This window comes from Mya arenaria, chromosome 6 (assembly GCF_026914265.1).
Source record: "Mya arenaria isolate MELC-2E11 chromosome 6, ASM2691426v1".
NCBI classification, from domain to species: domain Eukaryota; kingdom Metazoa; phylum Mollusca; class Bivalvia; order Myida; family Myidae; genus Mya; species Mya arenaria.
In genome coordinates, this window is record NC_069127.1 from 71771203 (window position 1) to 71793412 (window position 22210).

Below are 22210 nucleotides of genomic sequence, written 5' to 3' on the forward strand. Positions count from 1 at the left end.
TCAAACAACTAGGTTACATACATATATTCCATCCTTACTACAAAGTATGGCCCCTGATTGACTTTTAAGTTTTAGGGCGCATTGTATCTGGTTAAAGTTTAAGGGCAAGTTAGGATTTTCACTAATTTCTTCTATACCCTTCATCCAATTGCCTTAATATTTCACACAGTTGGCTACCGCCATCAAACAACTAGGTTACATGACTCCATATTAACCCTAAATACAAACTATGGCCCTTGATTATCTTTTTTTTTAAATTGACATGCACATATTTTATATTTTTCAACAAATTGAAACCTTGTTATTTGAATGATGTACGCCGCTGTTGAAGCGGGCCGATATGAGAGCGGTGTTGCACCCATCTATTGACTTAAGAATAATTTAGATAGGTTTGACAAATGGTGACCAAACATGGAATACAGGAATAATTTATAGAGAACTTTCATAGGATTGCGTTTTGAGCCAATAGGGTCGAGGTCAAGGTCACTGTAACTCAAAAGTGGAAAGTGGTTGGTACTAAATAACTTTAGTTAGGGTTGGCATAACGCAACCAAACTTTGTATATAGAAAGAGTTAATGGCGACCTTTCATGAGAATATGCTTTGGGCTCCGTGAGTCATGGCTAAGGTCCAGGTCACTGTTACTAAAAATTCAAATGTGGTAAGTACTGAAGAACTTTAGTAAGGGTTGACATATTGTGACCGAACTTAGTGTATAGTAAGAGTTTATGGAGACATTTCACGGGAGTGCGTTTGGGGCTCCTAGGGTTAATGTCACTGTTACTAAAAATTGAGAAAATGACTGTATTAGCATTAACATATTGCGACCAAACTTGGTATAAAGGAAGAGTGTAATTGCGTTTGGGGCCCCTAAGGTCATGGTCAAGGTCACTGTAGATAACAATTTGGTTCTGAATAACTTTAGTAAGGGAGAAATATTGCGACCGAAATTGGTATGTATGACGTTTTATGGGGATTTCCACGGGGTTTCATGCTGGGCCCCTAGGGTCAAGGTCACTGTAAATAGAAATAGAGGTTTTTTTAGTTAAAACTGAATCTCACAACGAAGGCTACAAAAGTATATTTTGGCGTATGATATGCACATATTACATCATGATTATATTCATTTCTAAGACAAAGTGGCATATAGTCGAGCGCTCTGTCTTACGACAGCTCTTAATACTGTGCTGCCCTACTTTTATATTTCTTAAGTCATTTTTAAATCAAGTAACGTGAGATATGTCTTTGATACCTGCATGTTATAAATGTACAGTCAACTGCAACTTCAACATACCACTAGTATTATTTGCAAGAAATGATTCGCACACTTGTTATAAAGATGCTCAAAAAGGGTGCAGGATTAAACGCACATAACAAAAAGATAGACGCAGATAATATAGGAACAGAAGGGGTTTAAGAAACGCATAAAACATACACATAAAAGCCATGGAGAAACGCAGATAACAAATAATAAGAAGGATTTCTTTGAACATTTTAGTTCAAGTGTACATGTTGTCATTTTGGTAAATCAAACAATTTTACAACACCATAATGTATTTCTTCTTTTCCATCTCGATTATCCTGTATGTTTTACGACACTCAAATATTCCGTTACGGCAGCACTAGCCACGTGACTTGCTCAATTCTTGTTAATTGTAGGCACTTTATGTGAGTGTCGGTTTGCATGACTCTCTTCAATAATGTATGTAAAAACAATGCAACTCAGTCAGAATACTCATTTCTACAATATCACCAACATGCGATAATGGGTGGAAAACCTATACCAGGGATGATCGTCTAAATGAGTAAAAGTGACACTCTTATTCAAAATCAATACATACACATGTATAACAAACATCCATTTTGACTCATAAACATTAACTTCTTACCAAATAATGCGTTTATGGAAAATATTAGTTACTGATAATAAGATTGTAACCGTGTATTTAATAGAAGAAAACGCAAAAATATTAAATGATTGGTGAATGCTAAAAGATTTACTGTGGTCTACTATAGTCTCATAAGGTAGAAATCCAGTGTTTCATGCTCATTTCTTTCAGAGTAAACTTAGTATCTTCCATAAGAACCATTGTTTTCGGCATTTATTCCTCCTTTTTGGAATATTGAATTAATAGTATTAATTTTGGTAAATCTTATTTGGGAGCAAGAGTGCATCTTTAAAGTTCGTACTATATAGCAGATTCGTGTTCACAACAAGTGTATAATGTGGGAGCAAGATCAGTTCATCACATCTCTGTGTCACATGTCTACTTAAAGAAATGTGTTGTTAATTCACATCATTGACTGATTGAAACTCGATTTAATTACTTAAAATAGATCAATCTCGACCTTAATCAGAATACTAGTATGTTGTTCATTAGGGATGAATACACGTAAATAAATGGATTGCCACTTCCAATCAAGATGTCGCCATCAACATGAAGTTCTCATCAATGCCATGTGGTATGTTTTCGGTGCATTGAAACAAAGTTTGTTAAGTCATGGACAGTGAAAGTATGTGCACCGCGAGGATCATGTTTGTTCAACAAGAATTATTAATTTGTATACAAAAAGCTGTCTTTGTACAGTTTTGAATTTTAGAAGTTTCAAAAACGATTTCAGAGCAAAAAAGCAAAGCTAGGAATGAGACCATTTGTACTCATTTCCTTGAAGAACGTTGTTAAATGTGTATGAATGATATGACGATACATGACTGGCTTCAGGAACTGCGGATAAGGTCAGGTAAAACGTGGCATAAACAGCAAAACTTGTTAATTTGTCTTAGCCGACAAATTACTATTGCGTTCACAAAATCGCAACCAGTGTTCCTTAGAAGTAGGTACACGATGGCTAAAACAGCGTTGCATCGTTCTACAAAATTGCATCAAGTTGAATTTTAGGTCAGGGCTGCATCGTCAAAATGTAAGCAAATTTCCACGACGCATGAAAATCCTTGGCCAAAATTTCAACTTGACGGAATTTCGTAGTCACGTGATTCCTCGCCCTGTAAAATGCAAACTTTTAAAGTTCATGAATGAACTCATTTCAAAACATTGCATCATGAAAAAAATACAATAATAATAATAATAATAATAATAATAATAATAATAATAATAATGGAGAATTTGGATTCGAAGTAATGCTTTAATATTTGCTCTGTACAGTTATTGTACTGTTTTTTCATATGACTCGCGAACAGCTTACAGCAACTTATCCAGTGTACTTTTACTGTAACTTAAGTATTGCAATTTAATAAAATGAAAAAAAGTGTGTGCGTAAAAATTATGATTACAGTTGTATTAATATTTTCTAGAATTTATAAATAGATGCGTTAAAAAAATATTACATCTAAGCTAAAGCTAAACTTACTTCAGGACTAATTGTCATCTTACACACACTTGTACATCTTCCAACTGCGATCGAAATATTAGAAGGTCTTATAGCGGACAGAATGAACTACAGAGAAACCTTTTATACGACTTCTTTAGATAGCTAATTAATAACATTGTTCACGCTCGCTCTCGGGGATTGTAATAAATTGTGTGTGTTTTTAACTTGAAATGAAAGACAAATATGTATTATACAGAACAATACGTGGGTGGTGGGGGTCGCTGATTGATAATTGTCACGGTTATATGATAATAACCCTCGAGCTTGTATTCACATAGTTTAATCATCCTGGTGTCTGCGTGTATCTGCATGATATTATGAAGCATTTCATCGCAAAATTCATGTTTTTGATTGACAAATATATGGTCACCATAGTGCAATAACTCAATAACTGCATATAGCAATTGAAGCAGATATTGAGTTCATTATGGTTGTTAATGAATTCGTTATCTAAGAATCCTACTGCTGCAGTAACTAGCATCAAATACAAACACATTGCTAAATTTCAAGACCTGCCAAAAAGTACATATGATATGAAATACTTGTATCAAATATTGCTTTAATTTGGTGAAATTAATCTGTTTGCAAATGAAAATACACCACTCTGCGTTGAATTTACTCAGTTCACCATAATTCATTCGTCAGAGGGCTACCGAAATGAAACCTTTTGATAATGGATTATTCTGATACAAGAAAAGTATTTACATTTGCCTTAAATGAAGATGAAATAATAAGACATGTTCAATTGCAGCAAGTATTGTCGAAGGGTTATATATCTAATAGAGCACGTACATGGAACTATTTAATTGTAGAACATGTCATTTTTATCATCACAGCGATTTTGGCAATGTTGAAAAGCTTAATTTGCAGCCAAGACAACACATTGGGTTTAAAACCGAATCCTTAATTGACAAAGGCATTTAAATTTACCGAAAATAATTGAAAATGCTTATACCACTTGTCTAATAGCCAGTTACTGTAATATTAATTGGACTTTTTCTAGTACCCGACGATATGTCCCTAATAAATGGCATATGCCGCGTGTTTATTAATGTATTGTCAGCACATTGAACACACTTCTCGCATTTTGGGTCAGTCGTTGTAAAAACAAGACAAGCAGACTTTATACACCACAACAGAGTTCTAGGCAAAAGTTATACATTATTTTATTTTTTTTCAACAACAAAAAAATGGAATATTCGAAAACTTAATTTGACATTCGAATACCAAACGTTTGATCGAATATTCGTTTGTATCCCCAATATCTATATATTAAATATATACATTATGTTGTACATAAATCGCTAAAAGAATATTTTTTGCCTATTTAAAACCATAGATGTTAAAGAAATACTCATAAATACAAATACATGCGAAATACATACAATGGCCAATATTCCTGTCTCCGACATAGCACGTCTCTAAAGAGGATCGACTTTTATCTGAAAGTCTTCAAAGAATCAAATGAAGCTTTGGTGCTGTTGAAACATAATTAGCACAGTATCTTGCACATCACTCTTGATGATCGTTCAATAAGGTTGATATCAAACACGTGGACAAATTATAAAGCATAAGAGTTTCTCCCTAGGGCCGTATTCTTTAATGTTATAATAAAAAATGACCTGCATGCCTGTGACAACGTTGAACATCGTAGGCGAAGTTCAGAATTTGCATGAAAATCACATTTCAGATCAAACAAAGAGAAAAGGTAATCATAATAATACCTTTATAAGATATGTGATATTTGCATGACATTGTCGTCATTAAGTCGGTGTTATTTTATTTAAATGTTGCCAATTTGACGAAAATAAACAATATTAAATTCAAAGGATTCGTACATGTATGCTGCATTATTGAAACTACTATCGAAAAAAAAAAGATTTTAACGCGGAAAACAAGGCAGTTATTTTCTTATCACGACAAAGCATGCAAGGGTATTTAAAAAAAAAGTATTTTATATGGTGAATAACAAATAAACCACAACCAAGTTATACAATATCATGAAAAACGAAAAACTAAATGAATTTCATCTTTAATAGCGTTTTAATTTCTCAGTGTACATTTCCTATCTTGTCTATGAACATTGTTAGGTCTCCCAAGTTCAATATTTAAATTATGGAAGGACAATCTGAGTTAAGGCGAAATATTTTTATATTTGATTTTTTCCCGTAAAAGTATGTTAGTTGACAATTTGAACGTTTCCTTCATTTCCTTTTACAAATACATGGACAAATGTGTCGCTATGGTTTCACGTTAACCTGTTATATCCACATCTCGTATACATTTTGTCTCTAATCGTGGGGACAAATGTAAAATTATTAACAGACTCTGGAAATAGCCATACGTCCACAAACCCGGATGAATGGATATGTTTTACTTCAGCGACCCAGTGTAACACCACAATTTATTCCCCTTGTGTATCCAGGAATGTCTGTTATCATATTAGTCATTGTCTTGCCTGTTCATATGTTTAAAGTTAGAATATGATTAAATTCAAATTTTAATAAAAGGTTTTTTAATCAGTGTAAGTACTCACTCCATATCAATAAATTAACTATTTGTTGTTGTTGTTTTTTAAATAAAACTGAAAAACGTTAAGAATATGTATGCGAAAAGCTACAGAAGCAAGCTCAGTAGCTCAAGAGTAAACATTAACCCGGTTTAATGGCACTGGGTAAACGCCAAAGACACAAAAACAAAAATTCACAAACAAGAAACATGGAAGAACAGCACAAAACTCCACAAACAGCACAGTGCATACATACTATATATACACAACTAGGTAGGTATATACGAAACATACCTACAAGCCTACAGACTTTAGTACCGCAAATCAAAGTCATGTGGCGTCAGATCTACCTTTTGACACGTCGTGTTTAACGATTATATTCGCCGGGGTTACAAAATGGGACGTAAGGTGTTATGTGGTTTAAAATAGTGCAACTTAAAAGAGCACTTTCGGCAAATGCGTTCATAAGACGTCAACGTTAATTTGAATTTGAAAGCAATCCGAAGAATCTTAAATAAATCTTAATATAATGAGGAATCGAGGGGAAAAGATACTGTTAGATTATAACACAGAAAATGGAAATGAATTGACTAAAAGTTTTTAGAATCGATTTGTATTGCCTGTGAACAGACTTGTAAAAGAAGTATAAGCATGCTTGTTGCGCCTACAGCCTTTGAACGCTTTCAGCGCTTGCATTATACTTCGTTCTGACATTTCAACAGTCTAAAATATATCTCAAATCATATTGATAATAGGTGTCAATTGGTTTGAAATAGTGCTTATGGACATGTTAACCACTCGCCCACGGAGGCAGTAATTTTGACACTCAATTTTGCATGAAATATTTTCAAAACGAACACACTGATAAAATATTCCTTCATAAAATGTTCCTAATTCCTTCATAAATCAACACATTCAGCAAATGTTTAACCGTTGATTGTACCACAAAATAAAGTCACAGGAAGCTTAAATATTGAGGCTCACCTCACCAACGTGGTACTATGGAGAACGTAAGAAAGCAGATATCCATCCACGGTGTATCACAATGCCTGTTTAGCTTACAGACCGTTTATTATAAAGCATGCTATTGATTTAACGCCTGCCTTAACCATATCCCCTACGCCTTACGGCAGGCGAAAATAACATATTTCCAAGGAGGCAGTCAGTCGGACACGGGCTGTAGTTTCAACCTTCAGCGTTTACTCAGCAGTTTATTTGAAGACAATACCATATCTGGCTAAAGGTGTCTTCCACCTAACCGACATCTAAGCACATGCTGAACTAATGTAATCGGCACTTAGTCTTGGAACCAATAACATTTATGAAATTCTCATTAAGTTGGACATTTGCTCAGTGTTTGTGAATTTGGGAATAATAATTGCAGAAAAAACCTGAACAACTGAACCAGACATGACTGGGGATGTGGGCTGGGGAAGGGTCTCAACGGGAGGACCTCTTCCACCCTACATGGAACTATTCATGGTAGGTTTTTATGTTCGATTAATTTCGTAATCCATCACTGAAACATGTCGTTTGACTCGAGGCTCTGATTCAGTTATACAAATCATAACAAATCGTTCTCAAAGCTATAAATCTCTGTTGCATATTATCAAGAGTTTGTTTGACGATTATTTTTTCCCATTTGAACGCCTACGAAATTGGTTAAATTTGATATCATTGATCAAATCTTCTTTGTGACAAGTTGTTCTTAAAATAAACGAGTGTGCCTTCTGAAAAGAACAGTGTTCAAGTTGTCAGCGTTGATAATGACTTGGCGCACTGTTTTATTTTCTTTAAGTGCTCATTGACACGAAATACAAAATAGTTTGTGCATAATTCACAATACGTAACGTTGTTTGTTTGGCCAGTAAACGTGACTTGTTATTGCAGAAGCTCTTGAAGTTGCGCCAGACCGTGCTGATCGCCTACTTTTGAGGTTGGTTCTCTGCGATCAGCAGCATGCTGAGCATGTTTAAGTTAAACTGGGAATGAGGGAGATGAGGCACGTCATCCTTGTTTACGACGTACCATATTTAAGGAAGTCCCTGGTGGCAACGTGTGTTGCATGGATCACCGGAGAGTATCACGTAGTGTCCGGTATATTTTGGACAAACATGGCAAAGAATGTCGCTTCGACGGGAAAATTTTGCAACTTTGCGGATACTCTGTGCCTATGTTGCATGCTATAATGAGGATACCCCATTTTCCCGTCGAAGCGATGAGTTTTGCAAATATTGACTACAGGCCTCCAACAACTGCATATTTCTTACCTTATTTGCAACTTATAATATGTTGATATTGTTTTTTCAAGTGTAATCTAATCCTATTTGCCCGACATATTAACGTGATCCACCATGACATTCTTTGGGGAATAATTCAGCCTACCCGAGAAGGTTGGTACGCTGAGGTCGGTATGTTATATAATGTGACAGCGTGTTAACCAGGTTTGTAAATAGTAAAACCTGCTTATAAATCTGAAATACGTCGATGTTCGGATGGGTGGACGGCGTCAAATTCACCTATGAAACAGAATATATTAAATTTCTGTTGGCATACTGTAATCAAACTTATACGAAGAGTTGATGGAGATCTAACATGGGATTGCATTCGGAACCTAGGGTCAAGGTCGAGGTAAGGCCAAAAATAGAAAAACGGTTGGAACTGAATATCAGTAGTTAGTTTTGGCATAGTGTGACCAAACTTGGTATATAAGAAGAGTTTATGGAAACATTCATTTCGCATTTGGGAACCATAGGGTCAAGGTCAATGTCACTGTTACTAAAAATGGAAACTTTCATCACTGGAGAGGATGAGGTAATTGGAATTCAAATCATAATCGATACTATAAAAATAAATTTTGTGGTAAGAGTAACAGTTATTCTTACCAGTTTTTTAACATTAGATTTGTTTTACATCATTAAAATTAGTTTCTTGGTTAGTAATACTTAAGGTATGTAATTATGTCAAATATACTACTTTTTATAGATAATATAGTAAAATAATAGATGACTAGAAATAGAATTGTTCTTTTTTTCTTTTTATGCAGTTATAGAAAATGAAAGAAACTTGAAAGCAAAATGCTTTCCAACATGACAGGTGAAACTGGCTGAATTTTGCCGGTTAACATTACAATGTCAGGTCCGAATGTAGTTATTAGAGGGTCCCCGGGTCCAGAGATCATACCAAATTGACATCCTCAACATATAGCCGAAGATGCATTCATTCTGGTGCAGGACGTTGGTGGAGGTTTCTCCAAGGTGGAACCAACTGCGAACTGACCAGCGTTACCCATGTATTGCAGATGGCGGTTGAACTATCAACCTTCTATAGACTGGAGCAAGGCATACATTTCAACTTGACTGTCACTAAATCGACATCAAGATTATTGTATATTGATATTTAAGCAATAACAAGTTAAAGAATGATTCATTACTAAAGGGATTCAGTGATTAGTTCTAGCATCATTGATTGATTGGCAATATCACGTGGTGTGTATTGTAAAAAGACAAAAATATTAATAAACTAGTGTTTAAGTCCTTGTGGCCTAGTGGTTGAGATATCGGTTATCATAATAAAAACTGACTTTACATGCGTCGCACTCGACTCAAAAACAAAAAAAATACTAAATCATGTGTTTTTGTTTATACTTCAATTGTATTTTTTAAGCAATGTCGGTATCAATAATTAACTAACTATAGTATACGTGTTTTCTGATGCATTACCGTGGAGAAAGTGGTCCAAAACATGAGCGAGTCCCCTTCAGCATCGTCATCGAAAGTTGTTTTGGCTATTGGGCTTGTCCATGTAGCCTTTATTGGATTAATAATACATTTTTATATTTCCGGTTATATTTCTTGGAATATTCTTCCTTATTTATGTATAACACTATCCATATTCATTGTAACCAGTAAATAACTCCCTAATTTTGCTATAATTGTTGTCTGCCCATTTCCTTAAACTGCATTTTTGTTTGATTTTTCTTTTCGTTCCATGAAACATAGACAATTTGAAATAAAAGTAGCTTTACAGTAGGGTAAAAAGTCAATCAAAAACAACTTTTTAATTGGATAGGCTAAAAATGGAACATTTTACACTGCTATAAAGTTTGCATCGGCGTAGCTCCAATAGGCACGGTAGGCCCGGGCCTACACTTCGTTTTCAAAAATGAAAAATACAAAACGTCCAAATCTGCTATAAAAACTGAAAGGTAAGGGGATGACAGTTTAATAAACATTCAAATTAACACAACAGGTTAACTAAGCATATTTTTCAAATAAGTAAAGTGCCTTTTTTAAGACGGTCGAACGTTTAAAGCTGACAACTTTTTTTATTTTTTGTCTTGGAATGAGCCAATTTTTGCGTATATATCTGCAAACCTGTGATATAAGACCACTGACAAAAGATCAGATCGCAGATTTTCATATTTCCGTTCGAAAATTAATGTTTTATGGCTAAAAGCGTTACTAACGGTTTCAGAAAATTGCATAAAACATCAAATTTTGAACTTAAATGTGAAAATCTGTGGTCTGATCTCTTGTCAGCAGTCTTATAACACTGGTTTCCATGCATTTTCGCATAAATTGGCTCGTTCTAAGACAAACAATAAAATAAGTTGTTAAAATGTTCAATCTGTGAGAGTGCAGCTTTAACATATTGATTTGATAATATTTTTACAGCAACCGCCAAGCGCATTATTTAAATGATTGTCTGTTTAACTCGGTTTCGTTTACATATAAAAAGTTGCGAAGCGGAAGTTTATTTTGAATGTCATTCAACATGTTTTCCTCTTACCCCGACCCTGGAGATTCCGATGTATCGTGGAATGATGACTTTAAAAACTCAGACTTTTATCACTAAAGTGGAAGTTTCCACCCATTTATATAAACGATAACGCTACACTATTCTACAGTTCATTAATAATCAATCCCGCCTTTCCTTTTATCACAATTCCCTATTCACCTTTTCATCCGTCAATACTGTTTGTCTGCTCTTCCGTTGTCGTCCATGCGCTCGAAAATCTCCAGGAAATGGTTACGGCAAAGCCAACGATCTATCCTGGAGAATGTCAAGAGCGCTTTCAGGCTCAGTGGTTATTCCGACCAAATTTGAAGGTCTCCAGCCGCCCAATGTTGACAGGCTAATGTACATTATGTGCAGATACTGCTGACCATGCCTGCCATATCCGCCTCATGTGAGCGCTCCTTTAGTAGTGAGCGCTCCTTTAGTACCATGAGGCGTATCAAGACATACCTTAACTCTATAATAACCGGCGGAGGCTATCCTCACTTAGGCCAGAGTTTTTTTTATCCCCTGACTTGAAATGGCGAGGGGATATAGTAATGGTAGGCGCGATTCCGTGCGTGTGTGTGTGCGTCCGTCCGTCCCACATTCATTTCTTTGCATCTCCTTTTACATTTCTCATGCGATTTATACCAAACTTTCACAGATTGATGATCATAAAGTGAAGCAGCGCATATTGTCGAGCTTTTGCGATTCGACCATTTTTGAAAGAGTTGTAGCCCTTTGTTCATTTTACATTTAAAATTGGTTTCTTCGCAACTCCTCCTACCTTTTTTATGCGATTTCTACCAAACTTTCACAGATTGATGATCATAAAGTGAAGCAGTGCATATTGTCGGGCTTTCCTTATTTGACCATTTTTGAAAGAGTTATTGCCCTTTGCTTATTTTACATATAAAATTGTTTTCTTCGCAACCTCTCTTACGTTTTTATGCGTTTTCTCCCAAACTTTCACAGATTGATGATCATAAAGTGAAGCAGTGCATATTGTCGGGCTTTCCTGATTTGACCATTTTTGAAAGAGTTATTGCCCTTTGCTTATTTTACATTTAAAATTGGTTTCTTCGCAACTCCTCTTACGTTTTTCATGCGATTTCTACCAAACTTTTACAGATTGATGATCATAAAGTGAAGCAGTGCATATTGTCGGGCTTTCCTGATTTGACCATTTTTGAAAGAGTTATTGCCCTTTGCTTTTTTTACATTTAAAATTGGTTTCTTCGCAACTCCTTTTACGTTTTTCATGCGATTTTTACCAAAATTTCACAGATTGATGATCATAAAGTAAAGCAGCGCATATTGTTGGGCTTTCCTGATTAGACCATTTTTGACGGAGTTATTGCCCTTTGCTTATTTTTACATTTAAAATTGATGACTATATAGTGACGCAGCGCATATTGTCGGGCTTTCGCGATTCGGCCATTTTTAAAAGAGTTATTGCCCTTTGCTTATTTTACATTTAAAATTGGTTTCTCCACAACCACTCTTACGTTTTTCATGCAATTTCTACCAAACATTCACAGACTGATGACTATATAGTGACGCAGCGCATATTGTCGGGCGTTCGTGATTCAACCATATTTGAAAAAGTTCTTGCCCTTTCTTTATTTTGCTTTAATATTGGTTTCTTCGCAACTCCTCTTACGTTTATGACTATATAGTGACACAGTGCATATTGTCAGGCTTTTGCAATTTGACCTTTTTTGAAAGAGTTATTGCCCTTTCTTAATGTTACGCATTTCTTATGTTCCTGAGAAACTACCCTTACCATTGTTTGGCTTTCGTTACAAAAAATGTCCCCATGAGGCGGGGGATATAGCTGTCTGTGACCGCTCTTGTTATTTTTCGTTTTACGGGAAAATTCTCAAAAATAAGCGCCAGGAGGAGGGAATAAAATAAAGAAAAAGATGTCGAAAAATGAGCGTCGAGAAAAATAAATAAAAATAAGATGGATTTTTCGTATTTTTTCTTTTTTTCGGAAACATTTATAGAATGTATGTTTTGAAGTTGTGCACACTTGTACTCCATACTGCCTGTTGTATAATAGATCTGTATAATAAAGTCAAACAAAGATGTCATTTTCAAGAAGCCACAATAATGCATCAGTCAATTGTAACCACGCCCACTCCCACCCCCAGGCCCAGAGAATAGAGGAGATTTTGACTTTAAGTCAAGCCAATCCTTGGTAAAACCACGCCCTGCGAAGACAAGCTACTGGTCAAATCCCTGCCAAAATTCCCCCCCCCCCCCACTCCGAGGTAAGGCTTATTCTCTCGCATATTGTCGGGCTTTCCTTATTTGACCATTTTTGAAAGAGTTATTGCCCTTTGCTTATTTTACATATAAAATTGTTTTCTTCGCAACCTCTCTTACGTTTTTATGCGTTTTCTCCCAAACTTTCACAGATTGTTGATCATAAAGTGAAGCAGTGCATATTGTCGGGCTTTCCTGATTAGACCATTTTTGAAAGAGTTATTGCCCTTTGCTTATTTTACATTTAAAATTGGTTTCTTCGCAACTCCTCTTACGTTTTTCATGCGATTTCTACCAAACTTTTACAGATTGATGATCATAAAGTGAAGCAGTGCATATTGTCGGGCTTTCCTGATTTGACCATTTTTGAAAGAGTTATTGCCCTTTGCTTTTTTTACATTTAAAATTGGTTTCTTCGCAACTCCTTTTACGTTTTTCATGCGATTTTTACCAAAATTTCACAGATTGATGATCATAAAGTAAAGCAGCGCATATTGTTGGGCTTTCCTGATTAGACCATTTTTGACGGAGTTATTGCCCTTTGCTTATTTTTACATTTAAAATTGATGACTATATAGTGACGCAGCGCATATTGTCGGGCTTTCGCGATTCGGCCATTTTTAAAAGAGTTATTGCCCTTTGCTTATTTTACATTTAAAATTGGTTTCTCCACAACCACTCTTACGTTTTTCATGCAATTTCTACCAAACATTCACAGACTGATGACTATATAGTGACGCAGCGCATATTGTCGGGCGTTCGTGATTCAACCATATTTGAAAAAGTTCTTGCCCTTTCTTTATTTTGCTTTAATATTGGTTTCTTCGCAACTCCTCTTACGTTTATGACTATATAGTGACACAGTGCATATTGTCAGGCTTTTGCAATTTGACCTTTTTTGAAAGAGTTATTGCCCTTTCTTAATGTTACGCATTTCTTATGTTCCTGAGAAACTACCCTTACCATTGATTGGCTTTCGTTACAAAAAATGTCCCCATGAGGCGGGGGATATAGCTGTCTGTGACCGCTCTTGTTATTTTTCGTTTTACGGGAAAATTCTCAAAAATAAGCGCCAGGAGGAGGGAATAAAATAAAGAAAAAGATGTCGAAAAATGAGCGTCGAGAAAAATAAATAAAAATAAGATGGATTTTTCGTATTTTTTCTTTTTTTCGGAAACATTTATAGAATGTATGTTTTGAAGTTGTGCACACTTGTACTCCATACTGCCTGTTGTATAATAGATCTGTATAATAAAGTCAAACAAAGATGTCATTTTCAAGAAGCCACAATAATGCATCAGTCAATTGTAACCACGCCCACTCCCACCCCCAGGCCAAGAGAATAGAGGAGATTTTGACTTTAAGTCAAGCCAATCCTTGGTAAAACCACGCCCTGCGAAGACAAGCTTCTGGTCAAATCCCTGCCAAAATTCGCCCCCCCCCCCCCCCACTCCGAGGTAAGGCTTATTCACCACTATTTTCGGTGCAAAAACAAAACCACCGCATTCACTCGTCACTGCGGGGCCACCTGGTAGGTAAAAACACGGCCCCTTTTTCTCGTTATCCCCTATATACCCCCCGGACCTGGGGGTCCTAGTAACAATTGACTGGTGCATAATGCATGTTTAAGGAACTTTTTTAAACTTTTGGATATTCATTTTACTCCCTAAACGCCACAAGTCAACAGATTGACACCAATTTAAATATATTCTTCAACTGTAACTCCACAGTATTTAACACTGCACTGTTAAATAAAAATTACACATAAATTATTATATATGAATGATTTTAATATGAGCATCTATACTTTTGTAGTGCTTTTAATAGTCAATGAAACTTGCACTGGCAAAACATAAGGCATCTGGCACATTGTTTGTGTCTAAAATGTTGATTGATATCATTTTGGGTAAAAATATTGAGGTAAACAACACATCTGAAGAAAGTAAATGTCTGATATACAAGAAAAGAAACGAGGTATGTAACTCAAAATTACCAGATTTCACAGTAGTCAATTTTTTTTAGTTTCTTAATCAACATACAAACAATCCATTTTAAAATGGGTGACATGAAAAGAGGAGCCAATGCCCATTAAAATGGTATGCGATTTGTTGGTATTACTTTATTGCCTGTAGCGTGAGAATTATCAGACCGTGAGATTTGCAAGATCTTACAGATTTCACTTTACGGTGTGAAAAATGTAAGTCGTGAGAAATTTAAGACCGCTGCATCCAATGCACTTAGGATGGTGAATTATTATTGAAGACGTATATATTGTATGATGTCTGGACATGTAAGATAATATAAGCATATTTTTTCAAACTAGAAATTAAGAACCAAATATATTTTCTGAAAGCTGGTTGTTTCTTCTTTAAAACGATACCAAAATTTATTAAATTGGTGAAGAATTAAAAAAGTTAGACCCTAGGGCCGTGTTTTTCTTACCTATACCCCTGTAGAGACCTTATAAATAGGGCCGGATTTTATACTCTCCCAGATTGTGCGCGTTAATTTTTTGTTGTTGTGAAATTAGCATTAGGTTAAATAACACTAAATTTTATTTTCTATCGGAGATCGAAGAAACGGGCGGCGGAAAAAATAAAAATAAAGTTAGGAATTTGAATCTTTTTCTTATTTGGGTTTTTCAATATTTAGGTACGGCGCTCCCGCAAAACGAAAAATAAAAAAAAACTCTGGCCTTAGCGTCCTTCATATTCATCGAGATGTTGAGTTAGACATACATAAAATCATAAACACATTTGCTTCAGTCAAATGCAGGAACTTGAATTTCATTTGAAGACCCTCTATATATTGTCGTAAACAAAACCAACTAGACACGCTTATTAAACCATTACACACGTTTTTTTTTCTATTTTGAAGCTTTTTTAACAAGTTCGTATCAAAGTTTTGTATTTCAGTTCTGTTATTGTACATCATGAGTAAGACAACAATAAAGTTTAGTGAAGTGCTATTTAAAGCTAATTTTGATAACTTGAAAGGCTGCAGATATACGCCAAAACGCACGATATTGGATCTAGAGTAAATAAAAATCCCATATCCCCCTATCAAGTGGGTCTATACTTTTTAATAGGCCAAGCTACGCCCCTGGTTTGTGCTGGTAAATCGTCATATATCGTAAATTAATAATATCACGAATATTCAGGAAGTGGAACGCCAATGATTTTGCCATTATAAAAAGTGACACAAACTAGGACAGCACTATATACCGGATACAATTAATGCCAATCGCTGATAATGCACGATATATCTGTGGTTGTTACTGACAACACTCTTTTGTCAGTTCTTCGATCAGTGTGTACATATCAACCGTATTTTGATATTTTAAGTCCAAACTTGGTACAGGGTTATTTACCACATTTTACCACATTTTACCAGCCTAAAATGTTATATTTTTGGGAACTACTTTAATGCGCAGTCAGCCATTGTCCCTTATGAATTTATCAGATCTGGTCATTGTTCTGTTTAATTTCGTCCCGTCCAGACGTCCAATATTTGACTTAAAAAAAGTCGCGGCCATTTTCGGCAAATTATTTATTTAACAAATATTATACAATTACTTGTCTTTGTCTTATGGAGTAACAATGTATCGTCAGTTATGGAATTTCCTATAAATTATTGCATAAGGTTCAACCTTCAGTGCATAATTACGGATACACCGACAGAAATGGTTAAATCTGCAATGCTAATGTCTGCGTATCGTGCATGAACAAAAATGACATCTCATGATAGTATATGTCCACATGGCTTTAACTGTTTGTAAAAAATAGTTAACATTGCGTTTATGGTATTTTCATGCAATAGTCCGTGTGATAAAACTTCAATGATTATGATTATAATATTCAAACTGTTTCCACCACAAGAACCTTATATGGCATTTGATCTGCAATGAAATATATCAAGTCAAACTGATAGGGAGCTGACAGTTTGTGCTGCACCCATTGCATGAATAGCGTCAGAACAAAACTTAGGTTGCATAAAAAGCACACCATATCAGCAATGATTCAATGTGAAAAATAATGAACGTTGTTTTGAAAGTTTACAGGGTTTGTTTTCTATTTACTTACTGTCAGATTTTATGTAAATCTGTTTTGTCAAGTTATTTACTCATTGATATGTGAACAATTAATTTAACTCTTTTAAAATGTTTCTTTCACTGATTTCCCCTACGATGTTATTTGTAACCAGGTCTTAAGAAGTCCCTCTTTGAAATTTCGATAGGGCACTGTAAGATACGGATCGAGTAGATTACCCGAACATTCCACAAAGAACGAAAGGAGTAGAAATACTGGAAGACTGAGATCCCAAAGTCAAAATTTACAGGAATACAGAAAGGTAAAACTTTTCTTTATTGACAATTCAAAAAGTCGAAGAGAAGTAATAGAAATGTTTAGTGTTCGAAGTTAATTTTGTCCTATGGGATGGCAGTATTTTTTCAACTACTAGTCATTCGCAAATTTATTTCAGTGAATCCATTTGTTATTGTGGCAGTATTCTAAACTGGTGCATTATTTTAAAGAACTCGCTCACATGATTTTTTCCATAAACGTTATGAACTGGTGCATTATTTTAAGGGGCTCGTTTGAATGCTTTTATTCAATTAATATAATAACGTGATGCATTATTTTTAACAGTTATAACAATATGTAGCTGGGAGTGTTCTAACAGTATGTAACTAGGAGTGTTCTAACAGTATGTAGCTAGGAGTGTTCTAACAATATTTAGCTAGGAGTGTTCTAACAATATTTAGCTAGGAGTGTTCTAACAGTATGTAGCTAGGAGTGTTCTAACAGTATGTAGCTAGGAGTGTTCTTACAGTATGTAGCTAGGAGTGTTCTAACAGTATGTAGCTAGGAGTGTTCTAACAGTATGTAGCTAGGAGTGTTCTAACAGTATGTAGCTAGGAGTGTTCTAACAGTATGTAGCTAGGAGTGTTCTAACAGTATGTAGCTAGGAGTGTTCTTACAGTATATAGCTAGGAGTGTTCTAACAGTATGTAGCTAGGAGTGTTCTAACAGTATGTAGCTAGGAGTGTTCTAACAGTATATAGCTAGGAGTGTTCTAACAGTATGTAGCTAGGAGTGTTTTTACAGTATATAGCTAGGAGTGTTCTAACAGTATGTAGCTAGGAGTGTTCTTACAGTATATAGCTAGGAGTGTTCTAACAGTATGTAGCTAGGAGTGTTCTTACAGTATATAGCTAGGAATGTTCTAACAGTATGTAGCTAGGAGTGTTCTAACAGTATGTAGCTAGGAGTGTTCTAACAGTATGTAGCTAGGAGTGTTCTTACAGTATATAGCTAGGAGTGTTCTAACAGTATGTAGCTAGGAGTGTTCTAACAGTATGTAGCTAGGAGTGTTCTTACAGTATATAGCTAGGAGTGTTCTAACAGTATGTAGCTAGGAGTGTTCTAACAGTATGTAGCTAGGAGTATTTTAACAGTATTAAGCTAATGTTGCAACGAATGTTATACATTATGTAACAACTAGTGTTACATTATTACGTAACAACGAGTGTTATATCATTATAAAACAACAAGTGTTACATAATTATGGAAAACGAGTGTTATAACACTATGTTATATAAGTATATGTTGTTCCTACGCGTGTTATATCATTATGTAGCTACGAGTTTTATATCACAATGTCACAACGAGTTTGATATCATTATGTGGGACAGAGTTTGAAATCATTACATAGGAACGAGTTTGATATCATTATGTAGGAACGAGTCTGATAGCATTATGTAGGAACTAGTCTGATATCATTATGTAGGAACGAGTCTAATATCATTATATAGAAACGAGTCTAATATCATTATGTAGCTAAGAGTGTTATATCATTATGAATCTTCGAGTATTACATCAGTGTATGTTTACACGCGTGTTATATCACTGTGTAGCTACAAATGTCATAATAGTTTCTAGTTTAGCGTATATAATACCACTATGTTGTTACAAGTGTGAACTCTTCATGCAGTTACGCGAGTAATATTATTATATTATTATATAGCTTCGCTTTTTATATTATTGTAACTCTTTGAATGTTATTGCATGATGCGTATACGTGTAGTATATGATATGTCCTGTATTCGTTTACTACTATTATCAGATATATTAACATGTATTTCAGATGAAGCATCTTTGCCTTGTGTTCGCGATGTTGATACTTTGCATTCAAGGTAAGTTTAATACTCGTTGCACTTTACCTCAACTCAACTCAACTCAAAACTCGTTTTATTTACTAATTCAGATTACAATGATGCAACAACATGAATAGGATATATATAAAAAGCATGTTAAATTATTGGTAATCGGGTACAGGAATCCGAACTAACTGATTAATAGTACGAAATACAATAATCATCTATACATGTAAGTGAATAAAAGCTTAGCAGGGCCACTGTTGTTTTATCCCATCTACAAAATGGATCAGTATCACACCGTGTCAACTATGTTATTTAGACCGCGGTATAAAACACCAGGGGCTCTCTTTGGCTATATATTTTTTCGTGAAAACATATAGAGTGATAGTAGTATCAGATTTGCATGTCACACAAGTAAAGGTAATCATATAATAGGTAATATCAATTATACTACAGAAATAGTCAATGTATACATATCATAACGACACTGAAATTCAATATGGAGACAAATACGTTTCAATGGTAAGTATCAATTAATATTTAGTGTAATAGATATATACTTGTATTGGCAAGACATTGCCAGGGGAGGTTAGGAGTGTTCTTGTTCATTATGGATAAGATATATACAATACTAGAAATTTGAGTAAGAATGGGTTATACATACCTCATAAGGTTACAGTTAAATGATAAACGGCGGATTAGTAAACAAAGCGTACCGAAAATCAATTGTTAACACCAAAACAATCAGAGCTATCACTGGGTGTGATAAATATCCGCACAACGCCACCTTCTTGTAATAAGTATCACTTGAAGTGATGTATACAATAACGTTTAAATGCACCAGTCAATTGTAACCACGGCCCTCCCAGGTCCGGGGAATAGCGGGGACTTTGACTTTCGGTCCAGCCAAGTCCGGGTAAAATCCCCGCCCTGCGAAGACGAACTGCTGGTAAAATCCGAGCCAAATGCCCGGCACTCCAGGGACCCTAGGTAAGGAACATTCCCCGTTATTTTGGGCGCCACCGCATTCACCCGGCACTGCGGGGCCACCTGAAAGGTAAAAACACGGCCCATTTCCCCCGCTATCCCCGGCATACCACCGGACCTGGGGGCGTGGTTACAATTGACTGGTGCAATTAATATTCCTAATTGTTCTTTTGCAAAGTTGTACTTAATATCTCAAAAACACATTAAGTATAAAAAAGTAATGAAAGTGCGATATATCTAAAAATAAAAATACCATACACACATAAACAGTATTATATATATATATATACAAAGCACTTCTTCTAAACACAGTCAATATGTGTATTATGTTTGAAGTCAATACCCCAAAATCATAAACAAATAAGTACGAAAATAGTCAAAGGGCAATAACTCTAAAAATACCATATTCAAAATTTTGCACAGCAATTCTCCTCAAAACAATCAATATGTGTTAGAAGTTCGAAGTGAATACCTGAAACAACATGGAGTTAATGAGAAAAAGTACCCCAATGTTTCCAAGGACGTACGGGACAAGGTTATTCCTGTATAGTATAGCCCACACCACCACATGATGGGGTATACAAAGTATTAAAAGCAAATGTATTTAAAGTGTACGGGCACCCTAACTGTTGTTGTTGTTGTTTTTCTCTCACACATTATTGATTATAAAACGCTAGTATAACGTTAAATGGAGAGTAACGGACTGGATTGACCGTGGGTATCCTTCGATGTAAGCTGTATACGTAACTAATTCCGAAAACTACGAACTTCGATACATTCATATCATTTAATTGAAAATGTATTCATTTAATGTCGACGTTGAATTGAGCACAGTACGAATACGAATACAAATACGAATATTTTATTTTGTCATGCAAGACCTCCAGGCCAAAATACGCAATGATGCATGCTAAACCTGATTTCGCTTTCAGTGTCGGATGCGGCAGCGACCACAACGGCTTCCGCGGGTGGAGGTGGAAACAGCGGTGGAAGCGGAGGCGGCGGTGGCGGTGGTAAAACAATCTTACACAGTTTAAATTTCAATAGGTTACTAGATCGGATATTAGTACGGGATAAAGTTGATATAAATGAATCATTTTTGTTAGTACGGTGCTATTACTTTACAAATAATTTCAAACATTTTCACTTCGCCATCCATAAAAAACATGTGTAATTACGCATTGTTAAATTAAGCCCGATTCCATCTCTTCCTTTCATATGTTTAAATTGATAAGGACATACTATACTTTTTCGCTTCATTTAACATCTATATTTTTATAACAATGTGGAATTATAACTATCAGATAAAAATAAGTATAAGTGTGTTTGTAAACACAAAAGCGTTTCCATTACAGGAGCTGGCTGTCTGGTTGCGGGTTTACTTCCCCTTGTGATCGCCATAACAACGAGCGCGCATCACCTTTTCAAGTAGTCAAGGCTGGTTGTCAGGGCGATAAAGTTATTCTGATTCCTCGAAAACTTTAACATTTATCATTATCGTATGTCATAGAAATACAGTTTAATAGTCAAACACATCAAATAATCTTTATTCATCATGTGTTTACATTCATTTTATATGGATGTATTATACACCAGTTCACTGTGAAATGGAGGAAAAGAAACACCCCTTTAGGCCGGAAATAGTGGAGCCCTCTTCCGGGTTATGATACATTTCAATGAGACGTTTAAAAGGCCACTGTGAGTCATTTGCTTCTCGAAATTCACGGAGTGTATTGAAGAAAATGAATAAATTTCTCAAAAATAAACGTTTTCTTCGCAATATCAATAATTCGAACATCTATTAAGAAATATAATGTTTGTATGATAAAGGGAACGAACAAATACTCTCCCGGTCTTTTTCATAAGCAGACACAATCAAATTGTACCATTTTCAATTTACCATTCGTATTCAAAACTATACATGTTATGACATTTTACCACATGTTCATACTCAGTGTAATCAAGATCGACAACTGTCAACAAGAAAAAACGTCCGTTCAGATTTTAGGACACCAAGCTAGGTGATAAGTTGTTGCACTTTGAGAGAGAGAGTGGACACTGAAAATACAGTAATGGCCAACTCAGGGGTCATAACTCTGGAGTGACTAAGGC

At 35.3% G+C, this 22210-nt stretch overlaps 1 long non-coding RNA gene across 1 annotated transcript; it reads left to right on the forward strand.

Moving 5' to 3' along the window:
- The first annotated feature begins 17151 nt into the window (after positions 1 to 17151).
- Positions 17152 to 21855, forward strand: LOC128236707 (uncharacterized). Its single transcript, XR_008261417.1, has 4 exons — positions 17152 to 17301; positions 19099 to 19147; positions 21031 to 21111; positions 21454 to 21855. It is a non-coding gene; the product is annotated as an uncharacterized LOC128236707 (long non-coding RNA).
- Positions 21856 to 22210: the final 355 nt, after the last annotated feature.